Source organism: Podarcis liolepis (assembly GCF_965112155.1).
Source record: "Podarcis liolepis genome assembly, chromosome: 4".
Taxonomy (NCBI): domain Eukaryota; kingdom Metazoa; phylum Chordata; class Lepidosauria; order Squamata; family Lacertidae; genus Podarcis; species Podarcis liolepis.
In genome coordinates this window covers 7,442,136-7,453,773 of record NC_139558.1, presented here as the reverse complement: position 1 = coordinate 7,453,773, position 11,638 = coordinate 7,442,136, and the positions used below count along the sequence as shown (strand labels likewise).

At 42.2% G+C, this 11,638-nt stretch overlaps 1 long non-coding RNA gene across 1 annotated transcript in view; it reads right to left on the bottom strand.

The window, feature by feature from the left end:
- Window positions 1-8,603: 8,603 nt before the first annotated feature.
- Window positions 8,604-11,638, bottom strand: part of LOC310706124 — a 42,109-nt gene continuing 39,074 nt past the window's right edge. The window contains exons 2-3 of the long non-coding RNA XR_014525703.1: window positions 10,106-10,218; window positions 8,604-9,555 (exon numbers count right to left, since the gene is read on the bottom strand). This is a non-coding gene — a long non-coding RNA (uncharacterized lncRNA). The remainder of the gene's footprint in view (window positions 9,556-10,105; window positions 10,219-11,638) is intronic.

The following is an 11,638-nucleotide window of genomic DNA, read 5'->3' as shown; positions in this document are numbered from 1 at the left end:
ATTGAAATGATATATCATACAGTTTTAAGAATTTTATATATAACTTGGCAGTCTCGTATCATGGCCAGGATTTCAAGCAGTTAATAATCCAGAGTGTTATAAAAGGTCATCTTGGAAACATATTAACTGTACTCCCATTTTAAATTCCAGTAGATGAAATGTATGTTATTACGAAAGAAGAATACGGGTCTGTGAACATTTTGGGGATAATTTCTTTCCTTTCTGTATGATTTATATGCATGCACAGGGATAACTTAATTCGCAAGAGATGTGCAAGTAATTTATTTTCCAGCCACTGAACTAAAACTGGACAATAATTTATCTGACTTTTAGTGTGGGGTTGCAGCCAAAGCAGAAATGACATTGAATGATAACCGAAGAGTTGCCATTTTGCTGTTTATCTTTGGCTCAGGGCACTTGCGCATTTTCTTTGCAAAGCCAAATTACTCTCTCCCCCACTTTTTTTTTTTTAACGTGCATGCAGAGAACAGATTTCCCTGGTCAGATATTCAATGGAAACCAAATGAGCAATAGTCATTGTTGACTATTTTTACTTCAATTGGAGAGCTCGAGAACTGCAGTAAAAAAAAAAGAGGAGGGAAATTACTAAAGCACTATCACGTACCTAGTACGACTAAATGCTCAACCTCTTTTTTGCCACTCCACATAATCAACATATTTCATTCTGTGTAGAATTCAATTTTCAATGCCTTGCAGTTTGGAAACAAAGTGCTTCAAATTGCACTCTCTCTCTCTCTCTCTCTCGTTCTGATTTTTACCAATTAGATTGAAAATATGCCTTTCCACTAGAGCGATATTACTTGATACTGAATGACAAGAGAGGCCTCTACATTGTCTTCATCTTACATGTGTCAGAAAGAGCTTTGGATACTAAAAAAATGATCACATCGGGGGCCACTAGGGGGTGCATCGGAAGATGGCTGACAATAACATCTCTCCGACCCACACGAGGTAATTTGGAGGCTATGATGGGAGTAATTAGCCTCCCTACCCCCCCCCCAGGAAGGTGGGGGGGACTGCCATTGCCTGCTGTGCCCTACACCACCCCCGAATTTGTGGGGGTGGGGGCACTAGGCACAAAGCCCTCCTGTGGGATTCCGGCACTCCTGGACGCCGTCCCTGATCTGCGCCACTAGCTGCAAGAACTTCAAAAGAAACAATTTGGATGAAGCTAATTGCACATATTTCAAGGAAGGAGGGGGAGTAAAGACAGCTAACAGAAGAGATCTCTGATAAAACAAGACAAGAATAAATCATGAGAAGATACGCTAAGATACGGTATGGCAAATGACTGATGGGGGAGGGGGAAAACTTTCCTTTCTTTCCTTATGTGATTAAACAAGAATCCCCTCCCCTCACGAGTCAGAAATGTCGTTTTAAGGACTTAAGCTGTGGATTTAAGACTGTGTGGAGATAAACTTTAGAACCAAAGCATGTTTTAAGAAGAGCGTGGAATGTATAAGAGCTCTGGAATGACGCAGTTAAAAATGCCGTCGCCATATTGGGAAGTTCTGTTGGAGGTCTTGAGTCTGGGAGGAGAAATAGAGAAATAGAGCTGCTTTTATATTGTGGGTGAAACTCCTCAGAGGGACTTAAGAGTGACAGTTCTGTGAGATTAATGATGGAAAGAGCGATGTTATCTATGAAGGTGATGATATATGGAAACCATCTCGATTTGAGGATTGAAAGAACGGAAAAATTCACACAGGATTAATATTGGTGTTTATCAGCTTAAGGAGACTATCAGAAGAGATCATAAAGAAAAAAGAGAAAATATATGAACAAGATGTGATGTGGAAACAGCAAGATAAGACTGGATAGAATTATGAACTCTGTTTGGACTGATTTGGTCTGATTTGGACATTAATGCAGTAGCAAGAAGATGATGAGAATCCCCCTTCAGATCTTGAAATATGGGTCCCCCCAACAAAATTTAAAATTCGGCTTTGTAATTTGGAATTTATGTGATGTGATTTAATTTGATTTAATTGGCCGGTTAATAAAAATTATTTTTTAAAAAATGATCACATCAAAAGGTGTGTGTGTGTGTACCATCCTGGCTTTGATTAACACACTGCGATTGCAGCACCTGAGGTTTTGTGATGGATAAGTCTTTATTGATGGCCAGAATTTCACCTATCCAGTATTCAGCAGGGAGTTGGGGCCTGATTCCCCCTTTCCCACCAGTTGATCGGTAGAATCCCAGCTTCCTTTAAAGAGTTATGTCAGGGAGAGCCAACCTGGTACCTTCCAGATAATGCTGAACTCCAACTCCCATCAGCCCCAGCTGATGGGGCTAATGGTCAAGGATGATGGAAGCTGTAGTTCAACAGCATTTGTGGGGACAACCCTGGCTTTCACATATATGCACACAGAAGCCTAATGGAAAGGGTTTATGTTGTCCATTCTCTCCTTCCACCCCATGTATAAATGGTTCTTATTCTGCCTTATCAGATCCCTTGTCACCCCAGGTTAGGGCTAAGTGTTTGATCTCAAATCAAGTAATATATGCTTAAGATCAAGGCACTGGTTTGCTACAATTTGATGCAAAATTGAATAACCATGCCATTATGTAGAACTTTGAAGCAGGAGTAGTCAAATCTTCTATCATTAAAGATCATGTTCCTCTGAGAGGATCTGCAAGGGAACACATGTTGGAGATAGCAATGGGTGCGGTCAGTGCCACATCACTTACAGAATGTAAGAGAGAGAAAATAAAGTGAGGCAATGAACTTTTAAGATCATCACTATCAGACGTATCTTTTCTTTCCACATATTCTTCAACCATCCGTAGACATACACACACTTCTCCCAACCCAGACAAACACAAAACCACCCCTTCAGCACAGCTCCATGCTTTCAAAACACCCTGTCCTCTCTACTCAGGTGCAGCTCCTCCTCACTTGGAAAGTTTTTTGTTTTAGAAAAAAATTGAATCTGCTTGTATCTGCCAGTGCTCAGCCTCTACCTGGAATATGTTCCTCAAGCTCTGTGCTCTTTCATGGCCTGAAAGCAAAGGAGGAGAGCAGTGGCATACCTTGGGGTCCCAAATTTCATTGTTGCCGAGTGCAATGCCAAAATTCAGCCCATGCCCCCACCTTCTATTTTACCTCATAGTTGCAGACATCCCCTGTGGTGGTGGGCTCCGTGCTCCCAAGGAGAGCAGCCAAGATGCTGCAGACAAGCCCTCTGCTGCCCTAAAAGGTGCATTGTATGTAAGACACTAGAGCTAAATGTTTGAAATGGAATACTTGAAATTTAAATAAAAATGAGCATGGGATCATTTCATCATCATTTAAATTTGATACTATATGAATCAGCTGGAATCGCTAGCAAGATATCTCCAGCTCTTATAAGAAAAGTAATAGGCTCCAATCAGCACTGGTACGGCGGCCTCTCCTTTAATTCAAGGTGACAGCAGTATTGATAATCTGCTAATGGGACGATGATTTCATCCCTATCAGCAATGGCTATGTCCATCCTGCTGCAGATGTAAGTTTTCCACACATAAAGAGTTCAATGAAATTATAGGCGAGTGTGTGATCTTACAGCACTATTAAGGACACAAATGACTTGGAGTTTGTAGTCATGACATTGCAGCACTGTCAGGAGCAAGGTAAAATATGGCCTAGTGGCAGGCAGAAGGTTCCAGACCCTCTGCAGCTTCCCTTGGGGGTCCTTCGTCTGGAGCCTCCCACCACTCGTCTTTGTCCCTGACCATTTTTGAGGCAGGGAGTGGCAGCGGTGGAGCATAGGCCTGCGCTGCCCAGGGCGGGCCCGCTCCCGAGGGGGGGGGGGAGCGTGGTGTGTGCCCTCCCAGACATGGGATAGCCACTCAGGTGCTCAGAGCGGCAAGCCGCTCACGGGGGTGGAGCAAGCCACCCATGGCGGACATTCGGCACGCCGCCTGCCTGCAACTCCCAAAAGCTGTCAAAATGAAGGGCGAAGAGGGGGATGCCCCCGGGAAAGTGGTGCTGCTCCCCACTTACACTGATGGCTCGGGGTAGTAGGCTTGGGACTCGCAGGTGGGTGGTGCGCTTAATGTCACCCCCCTAGTGAGGGCACCCGGGGTGGTTGTCCCCACCGCCCCCCTTCCTACACCCCTGGGGAGTGGTCCCAGCCATCTTGAAGGAGGTGGCAATTCAACCACTCCTGAAATTAATTAATTATGCACAATTAATTACACGTAAAAACACATGTGCTATGAATGCCTATGGGTTGCATTCAGTTCAAGGAATTCCAGTTCTGAACACTGAACAATCCTGTGAACACAGAGAATCTCCCTATTTGTCTCTTTTTAGAGTCCAATTCTCTGACATCCACAGTGGCAGATCCAAGTTTCAGAGGCTGAGCTTTTTCCCTTTCCTACTTTACTTGGATTCAAATTCACTTTCCTTATCTTTAAATAGAAATCAGTAAGATTTGCCTGCCATCAGTATGTGAATAAGCAGGGAATGCAATAGATCACCAGGACTCAGGTCCAGAAATTCTATGCATTCAGTTGCAGCCATACCAATGCTCTGAGCAGTAATTGTTAATAAATAAAACAGCAAACACCTCATTCTGTTACTGGTTTAAGAAAAAACGTATTTGTGACAGAGGTGAAAGCGCCCAAACCATCATTTGTGTATATTAAAATATCTATCATAAAGACTGCATAATTAAGAGGAAGGACAAAGGAGCATTGGATCTATGGTTTTGAATAGTTCATATCTTTTTTCAGTTATGTTTAATGCTTAATTATTTGGTTATTTAAATAAATGCACAATGATTTTCTCTTGCAGCATATAATTCTCCCAGTACTGCATGTTGAATTTAGTTGTAACCTTTGTTATTGTTAAAGAAAGGGAACAATCCCTCCCCTTTACAAATTTCCTTTGTTCTGAGGAAAACAACAAATTGTGTATTTCTTACCTACTCAAACTAAGAGAACTCTCTATGATTCATTGCAATGTGCTGAACAATTTTTTAATGCAAAAACGTGATTTTCAAAATTACCATACAACTACCTCTTATGCATTCAGAAAAATAAGACAGCTTTTAAATTATGATGGTGAAAATGGTCACCTTTTTCTGTGAAGATACCTGAATGTTTGCGAACTACTTGACTGGCAGCAATTCAACAGCTGAAGCCTTTTCCGTGTTATTTTAACTAAGCTGTGTGTGTTGTTGTTTTTACCAGGAACAGAAGCAGAATATCCAGCACCATAAATCTGTGAGAGAGCACATGTTTTGCACAGAAAACACCACTATCTGAAACCAGAAGGACCAACGACCAGAATCTTTATAAAGGAAGTTTTCCAATCATCACTTCTGGTCTAAAACTTCCCTGAAAGGTGCCCTGTTCACCTACTTAAAACTTATGCAGATATTTAAGGGAAGGAACTCTGTGTGAATCACAGAAAGGAGTTTGATTCCACTGGCAGGTCAAATAAAAAAAACTAGGGATTTTTTTATTTAAAATGCATCATGTAAAGAATTCCATGGTCATTATCATATTTTCTTTTGTTATTTCCTCAGCCTACTCCATATTTTTGCATCCTCTTAAAATGAAATGTCTGGAACAGAGTATAAGAAATATTTTTTACTTGATTAAATGTCATTACTTTTTAAACAGAATATTCATTATGTCTGATTTTTTTTTTTTAAAAAAAACCCCTCTGAATTATGTAAGTGATGAGCTTCTTGCAGCAGGGAGAAAAGCTCTCCATTTTCCAGACAACCAGGAATGTAAGAAAAGACCTTGCACTTTATTTGTCAAAAGTACAGCATTTGCTCTTTGTGCATAATATATTTGTATTATATCAGTACCTTATGTTGTTTGCTTGACCTCCACATGGCCAATGATAGCACATCATTGAAGAGTAGCATAACTTCTGGGGGCTTTTGCATGCAGAAACATGACACTCGCCTGGAGATACATGATACCAACACCTAACATTTCTGTCCTTAATAAATACTGTACTCTAAATGCGAGATCCACAGCACGATGTTCACGAAACGTTTGTTCTTGCTTTTGAGGGAAACTTTTTTTCCATGTCACTTGATGTGAGTGTGGAGGTATGAATTCCTGATGTATAGCACCGCACATAGATGGGTTTATTCTGTACCTCCTGGTGCAACTGACTGCCCAGAAAACTGAGTAAATGTTGAAAATGTAACCTGTTTCATGTATTCACTAGGTTCAAGAAAATCTGTGCATGGCTGAGCAGCAAGCATGCCTCCAATAGCAGACAGAGCTAGGTGAGAGATGGGTGCTTCACGTGAATGCCAAATGACACCAGATCTCTTTTGGAGGAAGAATAGTGTGACTTGGGCATCCAACTGAAAAGCTATCCACGTGGAGCGATGCAACAGACACAATGCTATCTGCACGGTGGAGACAAAGGCAAAGGCATATCCACCCCATTGCCATTTGAACATGCTCACTTTCAAAGGTGGCAGCCCGCAGGTCAGGAGCCAGGCAACACTTTTAACGCTTTATTTTTCTACAAAAAAGAATTAAAATGTTGTAGCGTTCCAATCGACATTATGTCAGTCTTTTGTCAAACATAAAGCCATCAATCCATTCAGTGGGCTTTTCTCTCCACAACAGCTTTGGAGTTTAGTCTAGCTTTGCAAAGCCTCACAAAACGGGGCGGGGGGGGAGCTGTCTATTGAAACTGAAAATGAATGAAATGAAATGTGTGAATTACAGCAGACTGCATGTTCTGTTTTGACAGGATAAATAATTATTTTAAAAATCTACCATACATTATGCTTTTCAGTGGTAACTACTTAACGGCTCTGTTACCAAGGACATTTTTATTTGTGTTTCTCAGCTTTGAAACTGAAAAGAAAGATGTACTGGCAAGGCCCTATATGCGTACTGTGAAGATGTCGCTTCATTAAGGCTTACTGGTTCATTACTTTAGAAACTAGTGCACAATTCACTCTTTTCAGCACTCTCTCTATATTTTATTTATTCTTCAGTGCTGGAAAAAATGAAAGACTGCTGAATCTGGACACAACTCATTTTGGGAACAGAACTCCAGACCCTCCAAGCGTTCCTATTTTCCATGGACAGTCCCAGATTTACAGAGGCTGTATGATCCCGGAATGTCCTGCTTTTCCTTAGGAGATCCCTATTTTCATGAGAAAAATGCTGGAGTGTATGGAGTTATGTGACCCTCTAAGCCAAGGAGATAATAACCAGGGGAGCCAGCTCTAGGTGGCCATAGGTACCCACAAAAATTTCCTGTGGGTACTTGGACATTGCCCACCGCCACCGGCCACCAGCTTTCCTCTGGCACTGTGGCACCTCAGAGGCGAATGGGCCAGGGCCTGCACCTCCGCTGAAGGGCCTCTGTTGGCGCCCGCTGCGGCCGCAGACACACCCCAGAAGCATGTCCGCAGCTGCAGCAGGTCCCAACGAGGCCCTGTGGCAGAAGCACAGGCCCCTGTTCAGTTGTCGCCACAGCGCCGGTGGACTCGTTAGCCGTGTGCCACGCCGCCATGATGTAGTGATGTCAGGACATCACATGGTGTTGTGATGTCATGACAGTGTGGCACATGCATTCTGGCCACCCAGTGTGGGGTCCAGGTTGGCGCCGCTGTAAATAACTATACAACCTTTAGAAGACATCTGAATGCACTCCTGTATAGCGAGGTTTTTAAAGGTTAAATTATGTTTTTATACATGTTGGAAGCCACCCAGAGTGGCAGGGGAACCCAGTCAGATGGGAGGGGAAATAAGATTATTACTACAGTGGTACCTTGGGTTACAGACGCTTCAGGCTACAGACTCCGCTAACCCAGAAATAGCACCTCGGGTTAAGAACTTTGCTTCAGGATAAGAACAGAAATTGTGTGTGGCGGTGTGGCGGCAGCGGGAGGCCCTATTAGCTAAAGTGGTACCTCAGGTTAAGAACATTTTCAGGTTAAGAAGGGTCCTCAGGAATGAATTAAGTCCTTAACGCGAGGTACCACTGTATTATTAAATAGAATGTCTCTATTTTCATTGGAAAAACGTTGGAGGTTATGGAACTCTCTTTTTATTCTATTTTCAGCCTAACTATCAACAAGAGCTTTTTTTTAAAAAAAAATCTTAGAATAGGCCTTTTAACCCACTGAGCCAAACACAGTTCACCAGTCATGTATTGTAGTCAGAAAAAGTGTGTGGTTTGTTTCTGCAGCTCCAGGAAGCCAGGTTTATCTAGCCCCTGGAGGGCTGCATTTGGCTTGGGCAAATTTTGAACACAGGGTAGAAGTGAACAGGCAACATCCTTAAAACAGTACTAAACACAATAACCTCGAGGCATTATCAAACAGTTCTGTTTAGCTATAGTGTTTGTGACTTTGCAGTCATCCCAGTGGGAGCTCAATAGCATTGTGGCTTTTAGCCTGTGTTGCAGCGCGACAGGCAAGTGGTGATCAATGGCACCTACATAATTACTTCCTATTAAGTACCAGAGTCTAACCCTGTGGCTTTGGTTGTTACACAAATAATAGCAAGTACCAATTTTGTTTGGATTATCATAATTTCAGCTACAAGAGGCATTGCATCTTGGCTTTCCATAGAAAACCTAATGTTTACTCCAAATAACTCCATCATCCCATTATGCCAAACATTTTATGACATTCCACACTTTTCACCTGGGTTCTGTCATTTGAAATCAATACAATATTCACATAAAAACTGGCACAAGCCACAAAAATCATTCGAAAAGCAACATTTAAAATCCAGCTATAATAATTAAATGCAAGTGTAGTTAAGTACAGTGGTACCTCGGGTTAAGTACTTAATTCGTTCAGGAGGTCCGTTCTTAACCTGAAACTGTTCTTAACCTGAAGCACCACTTTAGCTAATGGGGCCTCCTGCTGCTGCTGCGCTGCCGGAGCATGATTTCTGTTCTCATTCTGAAGCAAAGTTCTTAACCCGAGGTACTATTTCTGGGTTAGCGGGGTCTGTAACCTGAAGTGTATGTAACCCGAGGTACCACTGTATTTTGCAAAGTATTAGGTGTATGGAAAGCCTGTAAGACCACAGACTACCAGAACTTTCTAGCAGCATCAGGGCAATGCTAAACAGATTTATTCAGAAGTAAATCCCAAATTAAATTAGACTGCTTAGAATTGCAACCAAAATACACTTGTAAGGAAAAAGACCATGAATAATAGAGGAGTGGTTGCTGCTGTTGTTGTTGTTTTAATCTACATTTAGGGAACACTTTCTCATTTGCTGAGTAACCTTTGAGCACCTGCTTTAGAATCCTTCCATGCTGCTTACAGTTCTGAGGCAAGTTCTTGGTGCTCAGTCATTTCATCCAAAGCTTTCTCTCTTAATCCATGTGAACTGAGGGCATGCAATGTTTTAATTTGCTCCGGATCACTGCTGTATTTTTTCCTGCTTTGTGGATTGCTACTATTTTAAATTGCTTGGGGAAGAATCTTATGCACAAGAAGGTGGTAGAAAGCAAGCTGGTGCGAATTAAGCTGGCATAAAGTTATGCCAGATCCAAACACCATTCTCCAGTGGGGCTGCTTCTGCTCTGCCTGGGGAAGGGAAATATTAACTTTATTAAGATAATGTTTTATGCCAGGTTGCCAGGTCACTTGACAGAGCTGAACAAGCAAAGGATTCAAACAAAGTCCTTCCTGTCTGATCCCACCTCTGCCACAGCGGTGGACTCTTGGGGGACTTGCATGAGCAAATTATGCAAGCATATTTTTGGCTGAGCCAGGGCTGGGCACTTAACATCAGCTGAGCCTAGCTAAGCCAGGCATCCTCTGCATCCTAAGTTGCTCATCTTGGCATCCATCCATCCATCCATCCATCCATCCATCCATCCATTATCCCATCCATCTTGGCAGGTCTTGCCATAGGATCATCTCCTATGTTGTTATATTTTTGTAGGCTGCCTTGGGATTCCACATGAAATACCGAAATAAAATGAAATGAAACCAAATGCTAGAGCACTTCCAATATTTCCCTCCTTTATGTGTGAATCAGAGTATGTCTTCACAGCTATCTATAGAGAGAGTGCAGCAACTGAAGGTTTTGAACAGCTGAGCATTTCACCCCCACCCTTCATATAGTACTTACCTGATAGAATGGAGCCTCCTTTTCTCCCATCCTGCCAATTTACTTAAGATCATTTTGAAACTTTGACCTTACAGAACTTGTAATCTTTACAGTGATGACATAATGCTTTCTTTCTGCAGAGAGAATTTTAATGAGATAAACAAATGATGGGTATTGCCTGCCACAACTGAGGCATAAAAAATCAGTAATAAATGGAAATAATCTCATGTACTATATATTTTGAAAAATGAGCTCCAACAAGCCTTTTAATAAAGTCATTATTCCCCCTTTCCATAAATCACAAAAGCTTATTTTTGTCCAGTGGATTTGAAGCAGTCAAGGACAACTCTTTTAAATTTGCCCTTGCATTTAATTTATGGCACCAGAAGCGTCTTCCAATTTTTCATTAAAGAAGATATGAATATTATGTGTGCTCTATGTTGTTATTATCATGTGTAAAGGAGCTTTTTATAGGATGGAAAGTTGTAGCTCCCTGTGTGCAAAAAAAGTCCATATCTTATTGCCAGCTAGTAGTGGTGCTGCTATATAAGAAGTCTTTTTGCTAGTGCTGAGTGCAGCTATGGGGGGGGGGGGTGAATCACCAAGCAGGTATCCTGCAGCTCACATATTATAAAACTTGTTCGTGTGCTGCTGGGGTAGTTGGAGGGGGAAGTAACAGGGATCACAGATCTTCAGCAAAATACGGCAGAATCCAAATTGGTTCTAGAGCAGATGAACCCCTAATGAGGACATAACTTATTTAGTACATCACCACCAAAAATACACTCTCCCTAGTGTCAACTCACCTCACCTGCCCCAATAACATTCCTGTACGTAGGGAGAGACAAGGGCGAGAGGAAAAATTCTGCCGCAGGGATTTTTAACCTTTAACCCAGCACCGTTCCCAAAAACCTATGGCGGGAACTTCCATCCAAGATGGAAGATGTCTACACCTAGGGAAGGGGAATCGACATTTAGCCATTCCCATAAGAACCCAGCATAAAAAAAGTACCCTCAAGACCAAATGTTGGTGATATAGCCAGCTGTACTGGAACTGGTGCTACAGAGAGACCACCTGAAAGCTCTCATTTCTGACTTAGTAGACCTCAGAAAGATCTTAATATCCTCACCTGGAATTTGGCAGGGTGGGACAACAAGAAAGGAGATGAAGATGTAACTACGTTCCTACAGAATTTAGATATCATCTGCCTGCAAGAAACTTGGCTGCAACATGCTAACCTCCCACATTTGCATGGATACTCTCAGCATAGCCTCCCTGCAGTCAAGAGGCATCAAAAAGGACAAGGAAGTGGGGGACTGACCACCTTTACCTCACTGGATCTGGCTGGGGAAATTAGTGTTGTGGAGTCGGATCTCCTTTATGAATATTTCCTGCCACTACAGTTTAGTGCAGGGGCAGGAGGCCCATTTTTCTTTATTAACACTTACCTCCCACCAGCACACACCCTAGACGTGGTGGTTAGGATTAGGACCGACCTAACTCACCTCACCCCTTAAGGCTGGGAAACCTGGAGAAGGGTCTCTAATAGAGAT